The sequence below is a fragment of the Vulpes lagopus genome, chromosome X, assembly GCF_018345385.1.
Source record: "Vulpes lagopus strain Blue_001 chromosome X, ASM1834538v1, whole genome shotgun sequence".
NCBI classification, from domain to species: domain Eukaryota; kingdom Metazoa; phylum Chordata; class Mammalia; order Carnivora; family Canidae; genus Vulpes; species Vulpes lagopus.
In genome coordinates this window covers 30710509-30734962 of record NC_054848.1, presented here as the reverse complement: position 1 = coordinate 30734962, position 24454 = coordinate 30710509, and the positions used below count along the sequence as shown (strand labels likewise).

At 37.0% G+C, this 24454-nt stretch overlaps 1 pseudogene; it reads left to right on the top strand.

The window, feature by feature from the left end:
* The window catches only part of LOC121482467, a 93813-nt pseudogene extending 70179 nt beyond the window's left edge, over positions 1–23634 (top strand).
* Positions 23635–24454: the final 820 nt, after the last annotated feature.

Below are 24454 nucleotides of genomic sequence, written 5' to 3'. Positions count from 1 at the left end.
ACTTTCAGCGTGGACTGCAAACTTAATGGAGTAACCATCTTTAACAATATATCCTAATGTGCTTTATTGATCTGAAAACTGAAACAAGATATATGCAGGCCTTATATTCTCTATTTATAAAATAGAGAAAATAATTATGTTAACTATATTACAGGCTGTTGTGAGGAAAATAATGCTAGAAAGTTGCTCCACAATAATGATGAGTTACTAACATTCTTGCAATACTTGAGGCACTGTAGCACTCAATAAATATAACCTGTATTGTTATAATGATAAGGCATTATTCACATGAAATAATTAAAACTGTCATTATGGATATTTGATTGGATTTGAAACAAAATTTATAAAATAGAGATGATAGAAACAAGAAAAGCATGTGAAAGGCAGGGCAGAGATTCAGGAAAAGGTGGTGTTTGTTTTTTCAGTCAAAACGGCTTATGTTGTGACAAAAGAGAACATGAGATAAGGTCTTGGGTTTCATGTGAAAATTAAAGTTGTAACTGAAAACTCTGCATAAAATGGGAACTTCAAAATATGTGTACCTTTGTTGAAATAAGTGATTAGATCAAATCCAGCAAAAGTTTACAAACACTCTGTTGTGTGTCTTTGTCTGACTGCTAGATGAGAAAAAGCATTTCCCAGGAGGTAGCATGGGCAGTCTGTTCATCCAGTGCACTCTTGGTTTGTATCATTCTACTTGAATGGATCAGGAACCCCAAACCAAGAACTTTACATAGAAATTAGTCTAGGGACTGTTATATCCCCTAGGATTACTGGTAAAAGCAAACATAAAGTAATTCAAGAAAGGAATTCATACAATTCAGGCTGCACAGGGAGGCAAGGGGGTGTGTGGGGATGAACACAAAAGCACATAAAGAAGCAGTCTATCAAAAGAAAGAATCATGAGTCTAATGGTCAGAAAGAGTAGAGCCCAAATAACATAAGCAAATACTGCACAAATGTGAGATAAAATATAAGCATTTTTTAAATGGCGAAGACATAAAAAAATGAAATTGAAATAGTAATTTAACAAAAGAAAGAAACAGTAATGAAAAATGATCCTTTTAAAAAAAACAGGAAGGGGCTGGCTGGGTGGATCAGTTGGTTAAGTGTCTGACTCTTGATTTCAGCTCAAGTCATGACCTCAAGGTCATGGGATGGAGCCCTGTGTAGGACTCCAGGCTCAGTGTTCTCTCTCCCTCTCTCTCCTCCTCTGTCCCTCCCCTGCTTGCATGCATGCCTGGGTGCACTCTCTCTCTCTCTAAAAATAAAATAAATAAATAAATAAAATCTTTAGAACAATGAGACTTTTAAAAAAATAACAAAAGAACTGGAAATTTCTGAGTGAAAAATATAGGCACTGACTTTTTAAAAATATATATATATTCAATTGATGTACTAAGTTGCAAATATTTGCAGATGATGACAGAAATGGAGAACTGCAACAAAGTTTTGAGTAAACTAATTCAGAATCCAGAATTCTGCATAGGAAGACATAAGTGAAAACTACAAGAGACATTCTGACACATGAAGGATACTATGGACTCTAACCCATATTGTGGGGGACCCCGTTTTGAATTATATAGATGCCTTAGCCAGCATGCTGTAACTCAGTTCACATCTTTCCTCTAACAGGCACCACTTCATTTTCTCTTGGGCCTAAGAGTCTACCTTCAGGAGGACTGATTCAGAGAGAAGTCCTGTGCAAGTGCTAGAAGTAGAGTCAGGCTAACTAGTAAGGAATCTTGGCTTTACAGGTGCCTGGAATGTGAGGGGGGATGGACACGTTCCGTTGGATCCTCAGCCTCCTTGCCCTGTGAGGAGTGGCAAAGACAGAAAAAGGGTAAAGTGAGGCTCTGAAAAGCATGAGGCCTAGGGCAGGGACCTCAGTTGATTGGTTTGAAAGGAGGTTTTAGGTTGTATACTCCCAGAAGCAGATATTGAGACTACACATTGAGAACAAATAGGGTTTTTTTTTTTTAAGATTTTATTTATTTATTTATTTATTTATTTATTTATTTATTTATTAGAAAGAATAAGCGGGGTCGGAGGTGGGGGGATGGAGGGCAGCAAAGGGAGGAGGAGAAGCAGACTCCCCACTGAACAGAGCGCTGAGCAGATGGAGCAGGGCTCCATCCCAGAACCCTGAGATCATGACCTAAGCTGAAGGCAGATGCTTAACCAACTAAGCCACCCAGGCACCCCTACAAATAGTTTATTTAATAGGTGATCTCAAGAAGCATAGATAGGGGAGTGGGAGACAGTGAAGAGAGGAGATCAAGTCAGGTGATTTTAATACAGGGAATTGAAAAGTACAAACTTCCAGTTATGAAATAAATGCCGGGATCCCTGGGTGGCGCAGCGGTTTGGCGCCTGCCTTTGGCCCAGGGCGCGATCCTGGAGACCCGGGATCGAATCCCACATCAGGCTCCCAGTGCATGGAGCCTGCTTCTCCCTCTGCCTGTGTCTCTGCCTCTCTCTCTCTCTCTCTGTGACTATCATAAATAAATTAAAAAAAATAGTTTAAAAAAAAAAAGAAAGAAATGCCACCACGTTTTAAAAGAACAGCACAGGGAATACAGTAAAAAATACTGTAATACACTTATGGTGAGCATTTTGTAACGTGTATTATTGTTGAATCACTATATTGTATGCCTGAAACTAATTTAATATTTATGTCAAACTATACTTCAATTAAAAATTTTAAACCTTTAAAGAAACATTTTTTTAAATGAACAGGGTACCACTGTGGGCAATTGGAGCTTAATCCTGTTGAGGACCTCTGGAAGAATTCAGCTCAGGTTATTCTAACCAAAGGGTGAGGAAGCTGGGTTATTTCTCTGCTAATCCCCATCCATCATCCGTTGAGAACTGCTCCTGTGGGCTTTCACGGCCACTTCTGGCCTGATCCATGGATCAGGAGTGCTCCAAGGGCAGAGCACTCCCCTATAGCCAGAGAAAGCCCTCAAGGAGAAAGAAGCTTTCCATTCAAGCCATTAACCTACAGGGAAGATTTAAATCCCCAGAGGACCTGGCAGAGCATGGATGGCATCTGCTACAGTGCAGAATTGGACGAGTCTTTGAGAAAACATGTCCCTTAAAGAGAATGATGGTATGATGGCATAATGTGGCCAGTAAAATTTCCAAATTTCTAAAGAGCAAAATGGCATCTACCTCTGCTATTTTACATCTGAAGGGACATGAATACAGAAGGATGAATCTCTTGATCCAGAAGTGGCTTCTTATTTATAATATTTGATAATACTTCTATTTATGTTTATTACACAAATCAAATTACTTTGCATGTTTAAGAAAAGATACATGTTATTTTAACAGTACATCTTCAAAAACAGAACTATGTTACCATGAGCTTCACTGTTATGATGAATTCCTTTTTGGAAGGAGAGAGACTGGCCCTATGCATTCCTTTGGGTCTTAACTCATGAACATTTCTTGAATTGGAAAATGTACACTTAAGAATGTCCTTGGCTTCCACTTTCAGGCTCAGTATCATTAAGAAGTAAATATTTTTAGGAAAAACGAATGGTGTATAACATAAAGCTTTTGACACAAGCTTCATACTTTAACTTGTGCGTTTCCACTTTTGTAGACTATAAAATAGCTGGTGATTCTTTATCTTTGATGACATTATAATACTATTGAGAAAAAAAAAATAATAATACTATTGAGATGTTTAAATTTCCTATTCTAAATATTTCTTTTTACTTAAATTTCCTATTCTAAAGGTTTTCATCTCAATCTGTTCCTGTGTGAGCAAAATCAGGCATATTTTTGGGCGATTTCTGTTAATAAAACAACACACTTTGATCAAACAATTCTTTCTCCTGATTTGCTTTAATGAGATTGCCACAACCCAAATACTTCTCTCAGAATGAAAGTTATCAATGAACAAAGGTGATAAAATGTGCCTGGAGTCCTTTTTTGCCAAGAGAAAATTACATTCTAAAATTATATATTTGTGTTTGAGTAGGATGGAATTAAAATAGCAATATTTTGACAATCTTTGAGACTACCTGTTTCCCCCATAGACCAGCTGAGAATGCTGGGGCTTTGGTTATACATAGTATGGATTCCAACAGTGATTCATTGCCAATGTGTGTTACTGTATAATATTAAATTATACTATGGTATATGCACATAGCAGCATATAACAATATGTGCTATATAATTAATATGTATCATATAATTAATTTGTGATATAAAATATAGTTCATACATATAACATAACCACAATAGCTAGATTTGTTTTACAAAGGATTTGAAGAAGTTAATATTCTTGCAAGAGGAACTGATTTTCTTGACATATAGATTTCAGTGTGTTTGAAAATAAAGTTTCCATCTTTAACATTTGATGTGTTAAATGTTTCTCATAGTGAATTAAAATTCTAGCCAATCAGTCTCATTGTCATGGATACTTGTCTGATTGATGTGCTTGACTTTCTTTCTAGTTTTCCAGAGAATTTCCTCATATGGAGTTAGGCCTCAGGACAGTTTTTATCACTAGTTGTTTATCGATTACTTACATATATTGGCAGTAAATGGAAATAAAAGTAAAATGGTTTAATTTTTATTATTATTTTTCAAATTTATTATTGAGTTATAGTTGATATCTCATGTTTCAGGTGTACAACATGTGATTCAACAAATTCATACATTTGTATTATGTTTTTTATACTGTGTCCTACCTTAGGGTTGAAAAGATACTCAGAATGATGTTGGGATCTCACTAGGATTACAAAAATGGTAACCTTCGAGAAAAAGTGACATTGCTCAAAGGGAAAATCAGCATAGATAAGTGAAACAAAGGATAGCCTGCCTAGCCAGTGTGAGGCCTTGAAGAAATTCAGCAAAGCTTTCCCTGGCTAAACAGCAAGGTAATGAGAATGTCTTCAACAAAGTAAGAGTAATTATTATGCTTATGTTGTCCAGCTGTCTGCCTTCTACCGTCTTTTTACTTTTTCTTTTTCTTAAAGTTTTCATTTAAGACTCATGAGAGACAGAGAGAGAGAGGCAGAGACATAGGCAGAAGGGGGAGCAAGCTCCCCGTGGGGAGCCCAATGTGGGACTCCATCTCGGGACTCCAGGTCATGCCCTGAACCAAAAGCAGACACTCAACCACTGAGCCACCCAGGTGCCTTGATGTTGTCCATTCTTAATGGTATTTGAGTAGTAGACTGAATATCCTGTGAAGGTCTAGAAGTGAGATTTGAAGATACAGTTTCTCCTTAAAAAATTAATAGCATCCCTTATCATTTCTTTATTTATTTGGAGAGAGCTGAAGGGAGGGGCAGAAGGAGAGAGAGAGAGAGAGAGAGAGAATCTTAAGCAGGCTCCATGCCCAGCATAAACCTTGAAATGGGGCTCAATTCCACAGTCCTGAGATCATGACCTGAGTATAAATCAAGAATCCAATGCTTAACCAACTGAGCCACCCAGGTGCCCCAATTAATACCACATTTTCATTTAAAAAATAAAAGATCATTAAATTGTTCTTGCCTCTTTCTCTCAGTTGGATAAATCAAGCATCTTAAATTATTTACCTGCGATCCTCAATAATATAATTTGCACAGATTTAAGAAGGAAAACAAGAGTCTGGAGTGAAGGAAAAGTAAAATCTCCTAAGATATTATGGTGAGGATAAAGCAGGACAATTAAGGGAGGAATCAATGCTGAAGTTACTAGGGAATTACAGAAAAGTTTTATCTTGTAGGTGCTGATGAAAAAGAAAGAAAGAAAGAAAGAAAGAAAGAAAGAAAGAAAGAAAGAAAGAAAGAAAGAAAGAAAGAAGAAAGAAAGAAAAGGAAGAAAGAAGAAAGAAAGAAGAAAGAAAGAAAGAAAGAAAGAAAGAAAGAAAGAAAGAAAGAAAGAAAGAAAGAAAATTATATAATGAAGTTCAGACCAGCAGGCGGAAATCTCTGAATGTCATGCTAAAATACTGAAAATCAATTATTTATTCATTCATTCAGGTAATGCTGGTGGGCTCTTATATGTGACAGAATCTGTGTTTAGTAGTAGATATGACGGTCTGAACAATGAAAACAAATTATGAGAGTCAGAAATTGTGTCTGAGAAAAAAATGTTCAGCAGATGGGAGACTAAAAAAAATATAGACATGAGGTTCCTAAGGGGTTCAGTTGGTTAAGTTAACTTGATTTCGGCTCAAATCATGATCTCAGGGTTGTGAGATGGAGCCCTGCCTTGGGCTTTGAGTCAGTGGAGACTATGCTGAAGATTCTCTCTCTCTTTCTCCTTTTGCCCCTCCCCCTGTTCTCTCTCTGTCTCTCTCTCAAATAAATAAATATTTTTTAAAAATTAGGCATATTGAAATTCAAGTGTTTTCAAGAAACTAAATTATGTAATTTTGAGCTTAATCCAGGAGCAGTAAAAGTCAGAAGTGATTCTCAATAATATGAGAAGAAATACTGAAGACTGAGGAGGGCCAGGTGAGAGATGGGCCTCCTGCAATCTAGGTAAAATACAAAGAAACTCAAGAGTGTGACTATGAAAAGGAAAGATCATATTTGGGGAGGGAGGAATGTCATTTGGAGTTTTCAAAAACCTCTTTCAGTGTACCTACTTAATAATACTTTTTATTTTTCCTCTTTTACAGAAACATGTTTTCTTTAACATATTTGTCTACATTTGACTTTATGCTTATTTTTAAACACAGGGCAATATAGCATGGTGAAACTCATAATGTCATAAATTTATTCTTTAAAATAAAATGCACATATTAAAGTAGAATTTGAGCAATTTTGAGCACTGTCTCGGTCAGTTAAGTGTCTGCCTTCTGCTCAAGTCATGATTTCAGGGTCCTAGGATCGAGCTCCATGTTGGGCTTCCTGCTCGGTGGGGAGTCTGCTTCTCCCTCTCCTTCTGCCCCTCTCCTCTGCTCATCTGTCCTCTCTCTCTCTTTCAAATAAATAAATAAAATCTTAAAAAAAAAAAAAAAGAATGTGAGTATAGTGCTCATGTACAGTGTTTCCTGTATTTCTCTAACTGGATGAAATTGACTATAGGCAAGTATACTGAAAATATACTCATGAATTTTGTTTAAAGTAAATTGTTTAATTAAGATTAATTATATGCAAAAGAAATGACATACTTACAATACTATCCCCCAGTAGGTATAACATTTTGCTCGACAAAAAAACAGAGAAAATAACAATTCTCAAATTAACAGGTCATTAATCTTGACCTTATGAAAGAACAAAGTAATTTGTTTCAAAAATAATTGAACCTAATATGTGAAACCTAATAAAGTTGTGATATTAGTAATGCAATTGTTCTCATTTTAAATTTGGGTCAAGTTTATAATGTAATGAGAGAGCAAACAAGGAGAATATTAATTTCATGAAAACAAACAGCAAGAAGTTTCCCTTTCCTCGACAGACAGTAAAGTACAGCACAAATAGGCAAAGTTTAAAACCCTAGTATCAGCTCTTACTATCCTCAGGACAAGTCACTGAACTGCTCTATAACTGCTCTGTCTCATTTTGGGACAGAGATGGTTCAATGAAGAACATATGATGTTATATTTAATTCAGTTAAGCCAATGTGTAGAACATGATAGATACTAATTAAATGTTATTAATTGTTTTTGTTGTTATTATTAATTCATCAGGTAAACAGAAATGATCTAGGGGCACTTGACTGGCTCAGTCAGTGGAGCGTAAGACTCATGATCTCCCAGTTGTGAATTTGAGCCCCATGCTGGGTGTAGAGATTACTTAAAAATAAAAACATATTTTTTTAAGGATTTATTTACTTAGAGAAAGAGAGACAGTGGGCGGGGGGCAGGAGCAGAAGGAGAGGGAGAGAGAAACTCAAGCAGACTCCTCACTGAGCATAGAGTTCCACACAGGGCTGGGTCTCAGGAACCATGAAATTATGACCTCTACTTAACCTCTCTCAGCCTCAGTTTCACAGGTTCCTTTTTCCACAGCCTTCAGTGGTTGAGGTGACTCAGAATATTTCAATAGTAGGTGCAAATTTTTATCTTATATTAAATGAAGAAATGTAACATGTCTCTCAGGGATGCTAATGCTCCAGGAAACAGTTATCACTAAATTTCTAAACAGAAAGTTCAAGTGCCAAACTTTCCTGAGTTTTTTCCTGCCCATCAACCTCTGTACAGCTGACTTTAAGTAGGTATCTGCTTAGATGGTGTGACATCAGTGGTGCCAAAATGTCTTTGTACAAATCTATTTTTTCACCAGGCTTCAATAGACTTTAAAAGGTCCATCTTTCCTTTGGATCTAAAGCATTGATGGCTTCAGAGGAAAGCAAGTTGGTTAGCTGATCTGAGTAATGCAATAAACAAACATATAATCTAGAAAGAGCCTTAGGGATTGTGATCAAAGGCTGGTAAAAGTTAATAGAGTCAAACTTGTCATGTGAGAAGCACACAGCTAGCAGCAATTCCAGGATCCTGATGAGTGCTCTCTCTCTTTATTCCCACTTGCCTGAACATCTGTTAAGATCCAAATATTGTTTTTATGCACCAGAATAAATGGTCGAGAATATTCTTCAAGCTCAGAAATCTCCTCCCTAGAGGAAAGTGAGTGCCATATGACTGATAAATGTTAAGAATCCATAAAACGGGGCATCTGGGTGGCTCAGTCAGTTGGGCATCTGCCTTCGGCTCAGGTCTTGGTCCTATGGTCCTGGGATTGAGCCCCACATCAGGCTCTTTTCTCAGTGGGGAGTCTGCTTCTCCCTCCGCCACTCTCCCCTGCTTGTGATCTTTCTCTCAAATAAATAAATAAATAAATAAATAAATAAATAAATAAAATCTTTAAAAAAAAGAATCCTTAAAATGATGGATCCCTTTAAGCTAAGGTATTAAGGAAAGGCAATCTACTAGCCTCTCTAAGGAGCTAGCACTGTAATTGAGGCTTGGAGAATGACTAGCACATTTATATGTAAACTTAGAGGTGGTTGTAAATCCAGGGAAAGTGGATGACAAGAATAAATTCTCAGAATATGGAATTTTCCAAATTGACTGAGACACTGCACCTTTGGGAAATTTGGGGACTTGAGGCTGCAAAGGTATATTCATGTCAGTGATTGTTTGCAGCACTCACTGAGTACTGGGGAGTCATGAGAAATTTTTATGTGGAAGTATAACATAAAATAGTTCTTTGGAAAATTACAATGGCAGTCTAAGATTAGAGAAAATATTTTAGGTTTATGAAATCAATTTGGTAGATATTTGCAGTAATCTAGCTGTTAAGTCACAAAATCATGAACTAAAGTGGTGATAATGGATATGGACAAATAAGGGCAGAGGCAAAAGAAAAATCAAAGTATGTTTTGTAGGACTTGTATGCCAAGCCAGCCTACAAACACTACTACTACTCCAATTACAAAGATTATCAAAATGGTTAGTCAAACCAAGTTTGTTTTGCTTTCACATAGGTTAAAAAGTTCAAATGAGGGATCCCTGGGTGGCGCAGCGGTTTGGCGCCTGCCTTTGGCCCAGGGCGCGATCCTGGAGACCCGGGATCGAGTCCCACGTCGGGCTCCCGGTGCATGGAGCCTGCTTCTCCCTCTGCCTGTGTCTCTGCCTCTCTCTCTCTCTCTGTGACTATCATAAATAAATAAAAAATTTAAAAAAAAAAATTAAAAAAAAAAAAGTTCAAATGACTTTGACTGGGCTGAGGATATAAATATGAGTGCAAAAAGTTCTCAGGATTTCCATAGTTTCTCCAGCTTAGAGATCAATGCAACCCATACTGAGTGAGATCAGGTGTAGCCTGTGGAAAAGTTTGTGTATGTGTATGTTCTGCTCTTTAAATTAATCATACAGAGCTGGGGCCAGGTAAACATTCGCATACAAAATCTTATGTATCTGTGATTACCACAGAGACTAGGAAATGAGACCGTCTACTCAACATGAGAAGAGATGAGTCTTGGTAATTAAAGTGCTCAGGGAAAGATCTGAAGAGTCCTTTGGAAACTACCATGTTAGGAAAACATGAAATTGATGAAAATATGGCAAAGCAGGGGTGGAAAAGACAGTGAGAGTGCACAAAATTTTAGGAATAACCCATATTTGTGCTTTCCTTACCATTTTGCAGGAATTCGAATAAAATAGTAGGGGTGAGGTTAATCTACGATAGATAAACTTCTGTAACATCGAGGAACATCAAATAAGTAAGAGATTCAAGGGCACATTTGAAATAACTGATCATGAGCTCTATGCTAATTACCAAGATGACTATCAGACATTTTTATGACATCACCTTACATTTCCAAAGATAATGGCAAGAGACAAATAAAAGAAAACCTTGATTCTGGGATTAGATAGCATATTTTAAAAAATTAAAGTAGGGTCCCCTGGGTGGCTCAGTCAGTTTAGTGTCTGACTTCAGCTCATCTCATGATCCCATGGTCCTGGAATCAAGTCCCACATCAGGTTCCCTTCTCAGAGGGTAGTCTGCCCTTCCCTCTCCCTCCACCCCTCCACCCACTTGTACATGCTCTCTCTCCTCTGTCTCAAATAAATAGATAAAATCTTTTTTCAAAAATGATAGTAGAGAAGTAAATAAATGATGCAGAGAGACAAGTTTAGGTTATAAACTTATGATGAATGACAGTTGAAGAATAATGGTCTGAATTTATCTATGATGTTCTATCCGTGTTCCATTTGCCTTCTTTTGAGTCTGGGGAATAGATTTGCAGATGACTGAGCAAATATTTAAGGAAATAGCAGTTCAAGCTTAGGTAGGAAGATATGGATAAATTTGAACCCAGTTAGGGGTAGAGTGGGTAGGATGGGCAGAAAGATCACAGAAAACTAAGGAACTGAACCAGGTAAGAAAGGTAGAATCAAAAATTGTTTGATGGGAAGGTCCATAACTAACACAGAAGGTGTAGAGAACTGGAGCAAAGAAGATAGTGCATAAATAGTAGACTGAATTCAAATACTATTAGTGAGCAGGAGGGAAATTTTTAAAAGGCATAAACATGGCATAAACTTTTAGTTCTGTTTCACTCCATCATCCTTTGCTACTGTAACAGAACATACTGTAATGGAGGCATCCACTGGCTCACTCCTCAACTTTGGGTGTACTTCACATCAAATGTCACCACCACAGTAGTCCTTAACATCTTCTGAAATCTTCTCATAACTTTCAAGAATTTTGTTTTACAAAGTCCATTAAGAATTCATGAAAAAAGGGTGGCATAGTCCATAAATGTCCAACTGTTGATTTTGGCTCAGGTCATGATCTCAGGGTCATGAGAATAGAAATATTCATCTCAAAAATTCGTGTATGGCTTCTATGAGATAAAGTAACAACAGTGGCTGGTAGGATTGTTTTATGAACACTACCTGAGTTTCACTTTAATGTGTCCTCGTCTGGAATTCTGGCTCACTTGTTCTACTTCCAGTCTATTGCTTTACGTTTCTTTTCCTTTATAACATTAGGGGGAAAATTTCACAAGAGAGTAGTATAAATCTATTTTAAAACTTTCAGTGAAGTAGTATCTTTCGTCATTTTTTTGCATGTAATCCAGGGATGTAAACTGACTAAATGAATTTCACTTTTAATCATCAAATGACAACTCTACAATTGAACTATTCTTTTTGTGAAGAGCAACAACTCCCTCAGAATTGGCATGATTATTTTTAGACAAAACATAATGAACCTCAGTGTCCTGTTGTATATAAGGCAGCAAAGTCTGCTATTTATGAGAAGGAACACGTGAGGGATCATGAACTGTGCATTGTTGAATTAAGAATATTTGTGACAACCATGAAAGAAGCTTCTGGGCCAGTAGTTATTGAAATGAACAGAATAATTAAATAATTACACTTGATATGCTTTTCCTTTATATAAGCTTTTTTGTACTGGTCTAATTATCATTTGTAAGGCTGTACATTTTAAGACATGCTTAACAAATATGTGCTCTTCTGACATATTTGCATAGAAAATTTCAGAAGGAATTTAGGGAAGTAAAGGCAAGTCAGGGTGTAAAATGCAAAGTGAGGATGGATTACTGTAAATGTTGCTGGTTACATAAGAGATTTGCAGGTCTTATTATTTTGAAAAATATTTGTGAAACATGATTATGATAGCTCTGCCCAGAGTTTTCCCTTACAGTTGAATTAATGTTGCCATTATGCTCTGAAAAAAATTGAGCAGTCAAGGAAAGGCTAATTTCATTTTTATTGATATTACTATTGGAAGACTTGTACATGCTTTTAAACACTAAGTACAATTGTTTTTGAATAGCTGTTAACTAATATGAAATAACATAAGAAAACTAGACTATAAATTTTCACACATATATGAAAATCTCCCTATTTGTTCTGGTCAAAGATGTGTATTAACATATGTGTGTGTGTGTGTGTGTGTGTGTGTGTGTGCATGCAGCAGTCTTAAAAAAAAGTTGCATTCATTTTCAATTGTTCTTAAGTATAAAGCAATTATTCACCAAGGATCTATAATTAAGAAACCCTTGATAAGCACAGTAGTTCTGAACAAGGCTGACCTTCAACCAGTTATGTTCTGCTTGTTAAAATACTGCAATAGTTGCTTTTATTATAGTGTAACCCTTGCCATTCTAACCATCACAGGCCCTCCCTCAGAACCCTCTGGATCTCCCAGTAATCTGGTAACAACTAAGGAGTTAATACATAGTGTATTAGGGGGCCTCAGAATCTTGCTCAGGTGTCCTTTCAGATTGGTAAAGACTCTAATCTATGCTTTTTAATTATATTTAATATTATTACTGGATAGAAAGATGGATATGATATGGCTTCTGCCTCCCAGGAATTTATATCTGGTGATAGAAATAGATAGTCATAAATCATCTCAGTACAAGGTATACTCTGATATATCGAAAATTTAAACAAAGTGCTGGGGAGCATGGTGGAAAGAGATTAATCACAACAGTGTGGATCTGAGAAGTCTTCTTAGGAGATATAGGGATTTATCTGAATCTTGAAGGATGAACTGGGATTTATCAACCAATATGGATGCAGGAGGGCATTTCCGCAGATGAAACAACCTTAATTTAAACACAGAGGAGGCAATTTCTATAAATAGTGAATAAAGAGGTATGTTTGGAAGGTGTGTATGATTTGAATGCAGAATGACATATGGGCAGAATTTGTAGGGTGGAGTTTTTGTTTTACTTCTTTTTGAAGTGGGAGCCATTGAAGATTCAGAAGGAGTCAAGAGGCATGAGTCAATAAATTTAGAAATCTGGATTAATATATTAAACAAATGGTGAGGAAGAGATAGAACACCTAAATTTGGGAGATCATCTAGAAGCTTTTGGTAATAATCTAGATCATGTAACAATAATCTTTTCTGTAAATGTTCAGAGAGTAAAGGTTTTATGCTTGCAGATCATCTGGTCTCTGTTGTAACTACTGGAATCCACTGTTATAGCATGAAAGCAGCCTTAGACAATATCTAAATGAATGTGAGTGACTGTGTTCCAATAAAACTTTACTTACAAAAACAGATGGCAAGCCAGCTTTGGCACACAGGCCTGTTCACTCCTTTTCTAGATCATCAGTTATTAGCGTTAAGTACCTTATTTTGAGTTTCCCACAAAGCATACTCTGAAACAGGGATTTGAATGCACATAATTTATTTGGAAACACCTGTTATCTTAGGAAACACCTGAAGTGGGAAAGTAGGAGCCCAAAGAGTGAAAGCCAATAATAGGTAGAATTAGAAACAGATTACTACCAAAATCTGGAGTACCTCACTGGGGACCTTATTAGAGACAATGTGGAATACCCCTCAGAATTGCACAATATGCAATGAAGTAGCTGGATATGTATTCATCATATCCCATTATTTGAAGGACACCCTTGAGATATTATCCCCTAAATATTTCTGACATAAACAGTCTACGTATGCTCCCATGACAAAGAATGCCTTCAGGCAGAGAGATGCAGGAAAACATTAGTGGATATGAGAACCATTGTGGAGAGTAGGTGAGCTAGGAACAGTATGTGCTTCAATGGGCATCACGGCATATAGGTGAATAGGAAAAATTTTTAAGAGAAGGTGAAGTTGAAATGTGTCCCTTTACTGACCTCCAATCAAGATCCACATGTCTGTGGGAGGAACATTTATTTTAAAGCCAACATGAGGGCAGCCCTGGTGGCGCGGTTTAGCGCCGCCTGCAGCCCAGGGTGTGATCCTGGAGACTGGGGATCGAGTCCCACATCGGGCTCCTTGCATGGAGCCTGCTTCTCCCTCTGCCTGTGTCTCTGCCTCTGTGTGTGTGTGTGTGTGTGTGTGTGTGTGTCTGTCTCTCATGAATAAATAAATAAAATCTTTAAAAAATAAAAAAAATAAAGCCAACATGATGTGGAATAAAAGTAGAATGGCCACTTGAAATCAAAGTTAATGGTAAATGAATATAGGTCCATGCGGAACAGGAAGATAGTTTTTTTTTTTTTTTTTCAGGAAGATAGTTTTAAGAGAAATAAACAGTAAAAGAGTCTGTCACAGGTTGGGTTCCAGAGGAAGCAGTTTTGAAGATGCAAGATGTTTATTAGGAACTGCTGATGCCATCGTGTGTGTGTGTGTGTGTGTGTGTGTGTGTGTGTGTGTGTGTGTTGGTGGGGGCGGAGAGAGTATAAAACAGAAATGGAGAAAGGTAGGTACATGTTGAGCTGGGATGCAGTCCCAATGGAGGCCTCTGTCAGCCTCATGGGGCATGCAACAACTGAGCTCACCCTCCAGAATTGCCACCAGTCAGGGCAAATGGGCCAGGTCTTTATAGCCCTGTGTTGGTCAGTCATTGAAAGTTGGTTTGCTTTGGAAAGAAGCATGATCTTGGATGTAGCCGTTTTCTTCAGCTGAGGAAAACCTGACAGAAGGCTAGTAGCCAAAAGGACCCTACAGGACCCCAACAACTGAGGGAGTAATTCCTGGTTGGCACTTGATAATTTGCACCACAGGTACATTTGATGATGATTGGATAGAGAGAGACTAGGGAGAAAAAATAGGCAAATATGGTAATGGCACTGAGAGACCCTAGAGCAGGTGATGCCAGTAATTTAAAGAGAGGGGGAAATTCAGCAGATAAAATCCCAGTTAAATTTTGAGGTCAAAATTACCTTTTTTTGCCAACAGATTATCAGGAAATGAAAATATATTAAATAAGTTGTCCTACATATGAAAATATGAAAGCTAGTTTCACAAATACCACATCATCTCAGTGAGAGAAAAAGAAGCAAAACAAAGCAAGCAAGCAAACACACTATGTGTGAAGTTCATTTTTCTTAAGACCATGGCAGAAATAATATTAATGATATCACACTTTCAGACATGATGAAAGTTAAGATTCTTTTTTGAATAACAATAAAATGACCTCTCTGGTGTGGATATAAATTATAATTAGAAAAGCCAATTTTACTGTCTATTATTGCAGAATTGCTACAGAACAAGTTGTAGAAATGTAGTAGTATGGCCTGTTATTTACTTGAAGTAGTGAAATATGCAAGTAGATTTCCATTTTTGTCAGGAAGAAGTTTGTTTTGCACAAGACAAATTTAAGTGAATATGATTGGGCCTAAGTGGTTAACTTGTGCTTTAGTAACAGCATCCTTAAATTTATTTTGATTGCAATGACATAATATGATTCACAAACGTAATTTAAAGATAGTTATAAAAGATGCATGTTCATAAGATAGAGAGATCTCACTTCTAAAGCAGTATTATGAAAATTAACTTGCACAATTAGAGGTTGTATAATGTGGTATAACCTGCACATCGTTTTTCTGATAATTTTCTCCAGTTGCTCTTTAATAATTTACATAGAACTCATACTTCTGAGGTGTGTGTCTCAGGCACAACAGGTCTGAATTTCTTATGAGGATGTTACACTTATCAGCTTGATGCTCGCCAGGTTATGAATATCAGGACAATAATATACGTTTAAAAAGAAAACTTCCATAACAATAAACAGGTAAGTGCTTAAACTTATAGGGCCACCTTCAGGACCACTTTTCTGTGTTATCAGTTCCCTACTTCCAGAACCTACTATGTACAGTATAGCTGTTTTTAGCCCATTTTTTGACACAGATTCTTTTGGCAGTCTAAAAAATATATACCCAGAATACTATTTGTATATAAATAAAAATATATGTATAGCAAAGGAAAGCAATAATTTGGAAATAGTGCTGTCAAAATAAAAATGAAATGCATTTGTGATGTAGGATATGTGCTCCTTAACATAGTGAACAACACAATATAGGGAGTGGTCCCATAATTTTTATAATTCCAAGATGTATATCACAACCATTACATGATTTCCAAATACCTGGGAGGTTTACTGGTGACCTAGTCATAGGTACTTCTTCCTCATTAGGTGGTCCACATTCATACTTGAAGGAAACGATACATTTCAGTGAGATGTTAGTGAAAACATAAATGTTATTTTTTCCTCTGATTCTTCAACACTTTTCAATCCTCTGAATCCTATACTTGGGCATCTTGGGGGGCCAGACTCCATGGATGCTAGGTTGGAAACCCATGACAGGTCCTGCTCTATTGCCCTCTGCCAGGGCCACATTTATGGTGAATTGAGTATTGACAAGTCAGTCCAGTGGTCCCTCTGCACCATCTACTTCAATGAAACCCTTCTCTGAGGGCATTCCTTTGATGTAAATGATGCCAGATGGTGAAGGAATGTACATTCCTGAACAAGAGGTTTAAACTTTAATTCATAGACATTTTTCAGCCTTTGATACTCTTCTGATAGTACACCAGTGTGATGCAAGCAGGGATTTATCCTTGTAACTCTGTTAGTGGTGAACAAAATGGCTTGCAAGAGGCCAGTGTTGAGCAAAGCATAAAGAGGAAATAGGAGTTGAGTTGATCTATCATCGGCTCTATCCTGATCTTAAGAATGAAGAATGAATTAGTAGGCAGGGTGATGAATTATTAGGACCCGGTGAATGTGGAATTTTAATAAAGTGGCAAAGCTCTCACTGATAGTATTTCCTGGCCAAGTAAATAGGAAAGTTGTTACAATACAAAAGCAGAGAAATGAGAAGTTAAAATATGTCTGGAGAAGCAAGGTTATTTGTATCATTTAATGGCTGAGGAAATGTCCAATGGGCATTTGTTAATCTTGAACTGAAGTTCTGGGGGAGACTGATCTAAGATCTAGTTTGGGAGTCATATGGAACAAGATGCTGTATGGATGGGTGCTGGGTGATTCAATGGTTGAGCATCTGTCTTTGGCTCAAGTCGTGATCCTGGGGTTCTGGGATTGAGTCCTACATCAGGCTCCCTGCAGGAAGCCTGCTTCTCCCTCTGCTTATGTCTCTGCCACTCTATGTCTCTCATTAATAAAAAAATAAAGATCTTTTTTAAAAAAGATGCTATATGGATTTGTGAGTATGGTAAGATATCTGAGGAACGAGGTACAGGACAAGAGAAGAGCAGAGGGGTAAAACAATACTTTGGGGGATGCTACATGAAGGAGGAGTGGAGAATTTGTGAAAGAAGACCCTCAGACACAGAAGACAAAGTAATAGAACAGTATTGCATAAGGTAAGCAGTTATAAGGTGAACAGATTCTGGGGCCAAAGGTACAGCATGGCGACTATAGTTAACCACACTGTACTATATATGTGAAAGTTACTAGAGAGTAAATCTCAAAGATTCTTACCACAAAAATAAATAATGATAACTATGGGAGGTGACTGATGTGTTAACTAACCTTGCTGTGGTGATCATTTTGCAACACACACATGTATCAAATCATCGCATTGTACCCTCTAACATATACAGTGTTATATATCAATTTTATCCCAATAATGCTGGGAAAAAGAAAGAATTTGCCAAACTGTCTTCTGAAGTGACCATAACACTCTGCTGTCCCACCACCTATGCATGAGAGCTTCCCTTGCTCTACATGCTTGCCAGTATTTCGGTGTTGTTCTGAATTTGGGCCATTCTAATAGGTGTGTAATGATATCTCACTGATGTTTTCTAATTTTTAAAAGATTTTATTTATTTATTCACAGAGAGAGGCAAAAACATGGGCAGAAAAAGAAGCAGGCTCCCTCTGGGGAGCCTGATGCAGGACTCAACCCCAGGACTCCAGAATCATAACCAAAGCCAAAGGCAGATTTTCAACCACTGAGCCACCCAGGAGTCCCTCTCACTGATGTTTTAATATTCATTTCCCTGATGGTATTTGATGTGGGGCATCTTTTCATATGTTTATTTGCCATCAAAATATTTTCTCTAGTCAGGTGTCTATTATGGTCTTTGGTTCATTTTTTAATGTAGTCGTTTGTTTTGTTATTGTTGAGTTTTAAGAGTTATTTTTATACAATAGTTCTTTATCTGATGTGATTTTGCGAATATTTTCTCCCAGCCTTTGGCTTGTCTTCTCATTCTCTTGACAACGTCTTCCACAAGCCAGAGTTTCTCATCTTAATGAAATCCAGTTTATCAATGATTTCTTTCATGGATCAGGCCTTTGATGTTATGTCAAAAAAAGTCACTGCTGTACCCAAGATCATCTAGGCTTTCTTCTGTGTTATTTTCTAAGAGATTTATAGTTTTGGATTTTATATTTTGGTCTGTGATTCATTTTGAGTTCAGTTTTGTAAAGAGTGTTAAGTTCTGTGTCTAGATTAATTTTTCCCATATGGATGTCCAGTTGTTCCCACACCATTTTTTGAAAAGATTACTTTTGCTGCATTGTATTTCTTTTGCTCCTTTGTCAGAGATCAGTTGATACTCGTGTGAGTCTATTTCTGAGCTTTACATTCTGTCCTATCCACTTATTTGTCTTTTCTTTCACCAAAACCACACTGTCTTAATTACTATAGCTTGATAGTAAGACTTGAAGTTGGGTAGTGTTGGTCTTTCAGATTTGTTCTTCTCCTTCAATAGCGTGTTGGCTATTCTGTATCTTTCACTTTTTTTTTCTTTTTTTAAGTAAGCACTAGGCCCAACTGGAACTTGGACTCATGACTCTGAGATCAAGAGTTGTGTGCTCTACCCACTGAGCCATCCATGCATCCCTCTTTTGCTCTTCTGTATAAACTTTAGAATAAGTTCATCAATATCTACAAAAAAAACTTGATTGGGTTTGATTGGGATTGTACTGAATCTGTACATTATTTGGAAAGATTTTGCTGTTAAAAATTTAGTATGTTGACCTTGACTGATGGACCAAAATATTTCCAAACATTAAACAACAAGAATATTTTCATATAGCATTTACTTACAGTGGCAAGTCTTTAAGTGTTCTAGCACACTACATGGACACAGTTCAAGCTGTCCACAAGCTGCTTTAACTTTGTTTATGTTAGAGAATTAAATCCTGAGAACTCATAATTAAGGTGATTTCCAGTAATATTTAGTAAGTTTAATCTCTATCCTGAACATTCTTTTTTTTTTTATTTTAAAGATTTTATTTATTCATGAGAAACACAGAAAGAGCCAGAAACATAGGCAGAGGGAGAAGCAGGATCCATGCAGTGAGCCTGATGCGAGACTTAATTCCAGGACCTCAAGATCACGACCCGAGCTAAAGACAGAGAGGCTCAACCCCTGAGCCACCCAGGTGCCCCTACACTGAACATTCTTAATATAGTAGTCTGAAATTCAGTCCTATTACTCATGACCTTTAATAGTAACAAATAGTTAAGTTTGTAGCTCCAGAAGATAAGTAACAATGATTAATTTTAACATAATTAACAAACACTTTATATTTTTGTTCAATAGGAGCTGTAAAAGTGTTTTTTTACTTGCTTGAAAAGTGATTGTATTCATTTAATTCTCAAAAGTGTGAATTATAGCTAAAACACATTTCTAAAAATTTGCAATTCAGAAGTTAGAACACTGGAAAGAGATCTATTATGACATTGGCACAAGAAAGCCTCATCCAAACAATTGCAAACAAGTTTTTATTCAGCTTTGGTAAAGACTTGACATCAGAAAACTTCTGTTTAATGTCTAAATAAAATGTTTAATGTGAGCACAATAAAGTTGTTCTTATGTTAGGCCTACATTAAAGCAAGATAGAAATAGTTTTTATAGTCAACATTCTGCCACTCTCTGAAATGATACACTTTCCAGAAAGATATTTATTACCAACTGCCATCTTTAAAGTGACAAATTCAATTCAAAATTTGATTTCTAATATTATGTGTAATGAGAAGCACCACTTGCCCTGTGCATTTTTAAAAAGTGATGCCAAACACAAGTATTACCATTTAGTTTTGTATTTTCATTTAACTTTGGGAAGAATATTTATGTTATCTACCACATTGTAATGGCAAAATGGCATGTCTCATACTTTGCAATTTCCTATTTAACTATTATTGCGAAAAGAACATATTCAGAAGCCAAACAATTTGGTTTTCAATGCTTTCTTAAAATATCCCTTTGAAAACATTTCAAGGTAAAGTGAAGGTTATATTTCTATTGATTTTTAGCATTATCCTTGTTCTTAAGACAATATCCCATAATCATAACAGTTGACCTGAGAAAAACATTTATTTTTACAGATTTTATTTATTAATTTATTTGAGAGAGAAAGGAGACAGAGCATGAGAGGCAGGAGAAGCAGATGGGGAGGGAGAAGCAGAAGGAAAGGAACAAGCAGACTCTGTGTGAAGGGCAGAGGTGAGGCCGGGCTTCATCCCAGGACTCTGAGATCATGACGAGCCAAAAATCAAGAGTAGGAAGCCATATGAACCATATGAGCCACTCAGGTCCCCCATGAGAACAACTTTTTTTCTAAACACAAAGCATTTATAACAAGCTTACTCCATTTTTACTTTTATAAAATATATTTTATATATTATTTTCTAAAATATCAATAAATGAAGAAATCCTTTTCTTTCTTTTTAAAGATTTATTTCTTTGTTTATTTAAGGGGGGGGATGGGGAGCAGAGGCAGAGAGAGAATCCTGAAGTAGGCTCACCACTGAGTGTATAGCCAGACATGAAGCTCAATTCCTGGACCCTGAGATCATGACCTGAGCCAAAATCAAGAGTTGCCTGTTAACTGACTAAGCCCCAAAACACTCCTTTTTCTTTCTTTTAATTGAGAGATCTTTGAGATTTCTCTTCCTTCTTGAATATAAGCCAAACTACTTCTTATATCCTGAGTAAGCCATCCTTTAATTTTTGTCATTTAAATGATGTGCAGCTATTTCAGGGCTTCCAACAATATTGTAATAACTAAGAATCACCTTACATAAAATCTAGTTTCGATTTATTTTATGTATCCTAAGAATATGTAATATTTTTTCAAAAATGATTTTTTAAAAATCAAAGTTCATCATCAAAATATGATTGCTTTTTATATTCCCATGTTACATGGAAAACAGACTCTGAATCTACTTATCACTTACTGTCTCTGAAACCTGAGCCAGGTTATTCAATTCCTCTGATCCTCAATTTCCTCATCCATGGAATGATAATATAAATACTCCTTACATAATGAACTGTTAGGCCATCAATGGGTGATGGTGCTGTGCAGCCCCTAGCATAGAACATGCAGAAGGCACTCAATAAATGTTAGGTCTCCCTATCATTTTATGCAATTGGATAAACATGACTTCAACTCCCAATTATGTTATTCTCTGGTTGTGTCACATTGAGTTATTGACTTAACCTCACTGAATGTCAGGTTTCTTATTTGGAAAAGACAGATAATATTTAACCTTTCAGGATGGGTATAGGCAGTAAATGAGAATAAATGAAATGTGCTAATCTAGTAGGGGCTCAATTAATGTTTATCACTCTTATTTAATATGGTAATTTTCATCTCTACCTTATCCCTGACCCTCACATTTTGTAAAACAGAGTTTTCAACATAGGAAAAATAATGTAGGGAGCATATTTTGCATGTTAGCACTGTGTTAATAGAAATTTACCTTTTTAAAAAAAAGATTTAAAAAAATATTTATTTGAGAGATAGAGAACATGCACAAGCAGGAGGAGGGGCAGAGGGAGAGGAGAAGAAGATTCTGTACAGAGCAGGGAGCCTGACACAGGATCCTGGGATCATGACTTGAGCTGAAGGCAGACACTTAATGGAATGAGCCAGCCAGACACCCCTGACATTTACCTTTTAATCTTCAAATAAAGCATGCCCCAGAGAAAATCTGTTATACAGCTGGCCTAGAAGATGCAAGGCACAAATGTAAAATGGTGATCAGTTTCATTTTTCTATATCATCTAATAACTGCTGAACAACACAGCACTCCTTTTTAAAAAGTACTAACACTGGCGTACCTGGATGCTTCAGTCAGTTAAGTGACTTAAGCTTAGGTCATGATCTCAGTGTCTTGGGATGGAGTCCTGCCATTAGCCTCCGTGCTCAGTGGGGAGTCTGCTTATCCCTCTCTCTTCCCTCTCCCCATCCCCTAACTCTAGCTGTTTTTCTGTCTCTCAAATAAATAAATAAAATTTTTTTAAGTAAATACTAACAACATATATATGTATATGTATATATGCCTGTATGTATGTATATATTTATGTATGTATATGTATATGTATTCTTTTCTAATCCCTAAGAACATTTGATAAAGGTACAATTATTTCTACTGTTCTACAAAGGAAGAAACTGAGGCACAAAAGAGTTTAAGTAAGTTGTTGACATTCACATAACTTGTCAGTGGCAAAGCAGAGATTTGAATTATGGCAATTTGTTTCTAGAATCTTTGCTTAGTATTTCTGTGCCATACTATCTCTCTTTAAGAAACATAGTGAGGCTCTTTTCCAGTTATTGCAGCACAGCACGCTGAGCAGCAAAGTCTCCCCTGACACCCTGTAGGAGACTGTGTGGGAAGTCCTGCACAGGAACCAGTGCAAGTGCTGGAAGCTTTTGGAGATGGTGGAGCAGCAGATTGACTTGAAGAACTCTGACCCTCAGAAAGACAGATGCTTCTCCTTGGGCACAATCAGGCTTACATCCAGTCCTCACCTCAAGTTCTCCATATGTATTCTGGGGAACTAGCAACACTATGATGAGTCCAAGGCTGTGGATATTCCCCACATGGACATTGAAGCGCTGCAGACACTCAACAAGAATTGAAAAAAAAAAAATACAAGAGCTATGATGCCTTTTTGGCTTCAGAATCTCTGATCAAGGGGCACCTGGGTGCCTCAGTGGTTGAGCATCTGCCTTTGGCTCAGGTCATGATCCCAGGGTCCTGGGATTGAGTGCTCCATCGGACTCCCTGCAGGGAGCCTGCTTCTCCCTCTGCCTATGTCTCTGCTTTCTCCCTGTGTCTCTCATGAATAAATAAATAAAATTTAAAAAGGAAAAAAAAAAGAATCACTAATTAAGCAGATCCTATGAATCCTAGGACCCAGACCTACATAAAGCTGGGAATTTCCCTTCCTTGCTAACCCACAATGAGAACATGGTGGCCAAAGTAGATGAAGTGAAGCCCATATCAAATTCCAGATGAAGAAGATGCAGTGTCTGGCACTAGCTATTGGCCACATAAAAATTACAGATGATGAGCTTGTGTACAGCATCCACTTAACTGTCAATTTCCTGATGTCATTGTTCAAGAAGAATTGGAAGAATGGCGGAGCTTTATACATCAAGAGCATCATGGGCAAGCCCCAGAACCTGTACTAAGACACAGCTTAATAAATCCTAGTGCTATCATTAAAAAAGGAAAAAAAAAACAAACAAACAAAAGAAAGGAAGGAAGGAAGGAAGGAAAGAAAGAAGGAAAAAAGAAAGAAGAAAAGAAAGAAAGAAAGAAACTAAATTTAGGGACTATAACACGACAGAAAATGCTAAGATATTATCTAGTGTAAGCTTTTGCTTTTTCTGTCTTCTCTTTCCTCTCACTATTCTCTTCTTAGTTTGGCAGGAAAATGCCTAAAAAGCTATGGCCAGATGTTATACATCTCTTTTTTGAAAACTCTCTCACATGATACATGTATATGTGGATTTTGGACTCCATTTGGCTTCTACCTTCTACTAGTTTGTCTCACTGAGAAAGCCAGGAAGCATAGTGTCAAAGTTTGGCTGAGATCGCATTTGTATTTTGCTGTCTTGTTCCCATGATCAGTGTGGTCTGTCGCATAGATGTAGAAGCATAAAAACCAATAAGGTGCCTCTGGTTTTTCAAGTGTTGGTTGCTACAAACCATTTTATTGTTCTTTTAGAGGACAGGAATGAATTGCAAAATCAGAATCAGTGCCTTGGGATACTTCAGAGAAAGAAGAGTAGATTTGCTTGGATCCCATCATGGTCCTTTAGACTCTCCTTTTTGCTTTTATTTTTCCATCTCTCCTTCCCCAGGTGGCTCTGATGTTTCATGATAGCTCCAGCCACCTTCATGGTGTCATGTTCCAGTGCTAGTGAGCGCTTGACTTATTCTTTCTGTTCCCATCCTTCAAATCAGGAAATGTTTTAATTGTAGGTCCAGATGATTGGCTTAGGGATA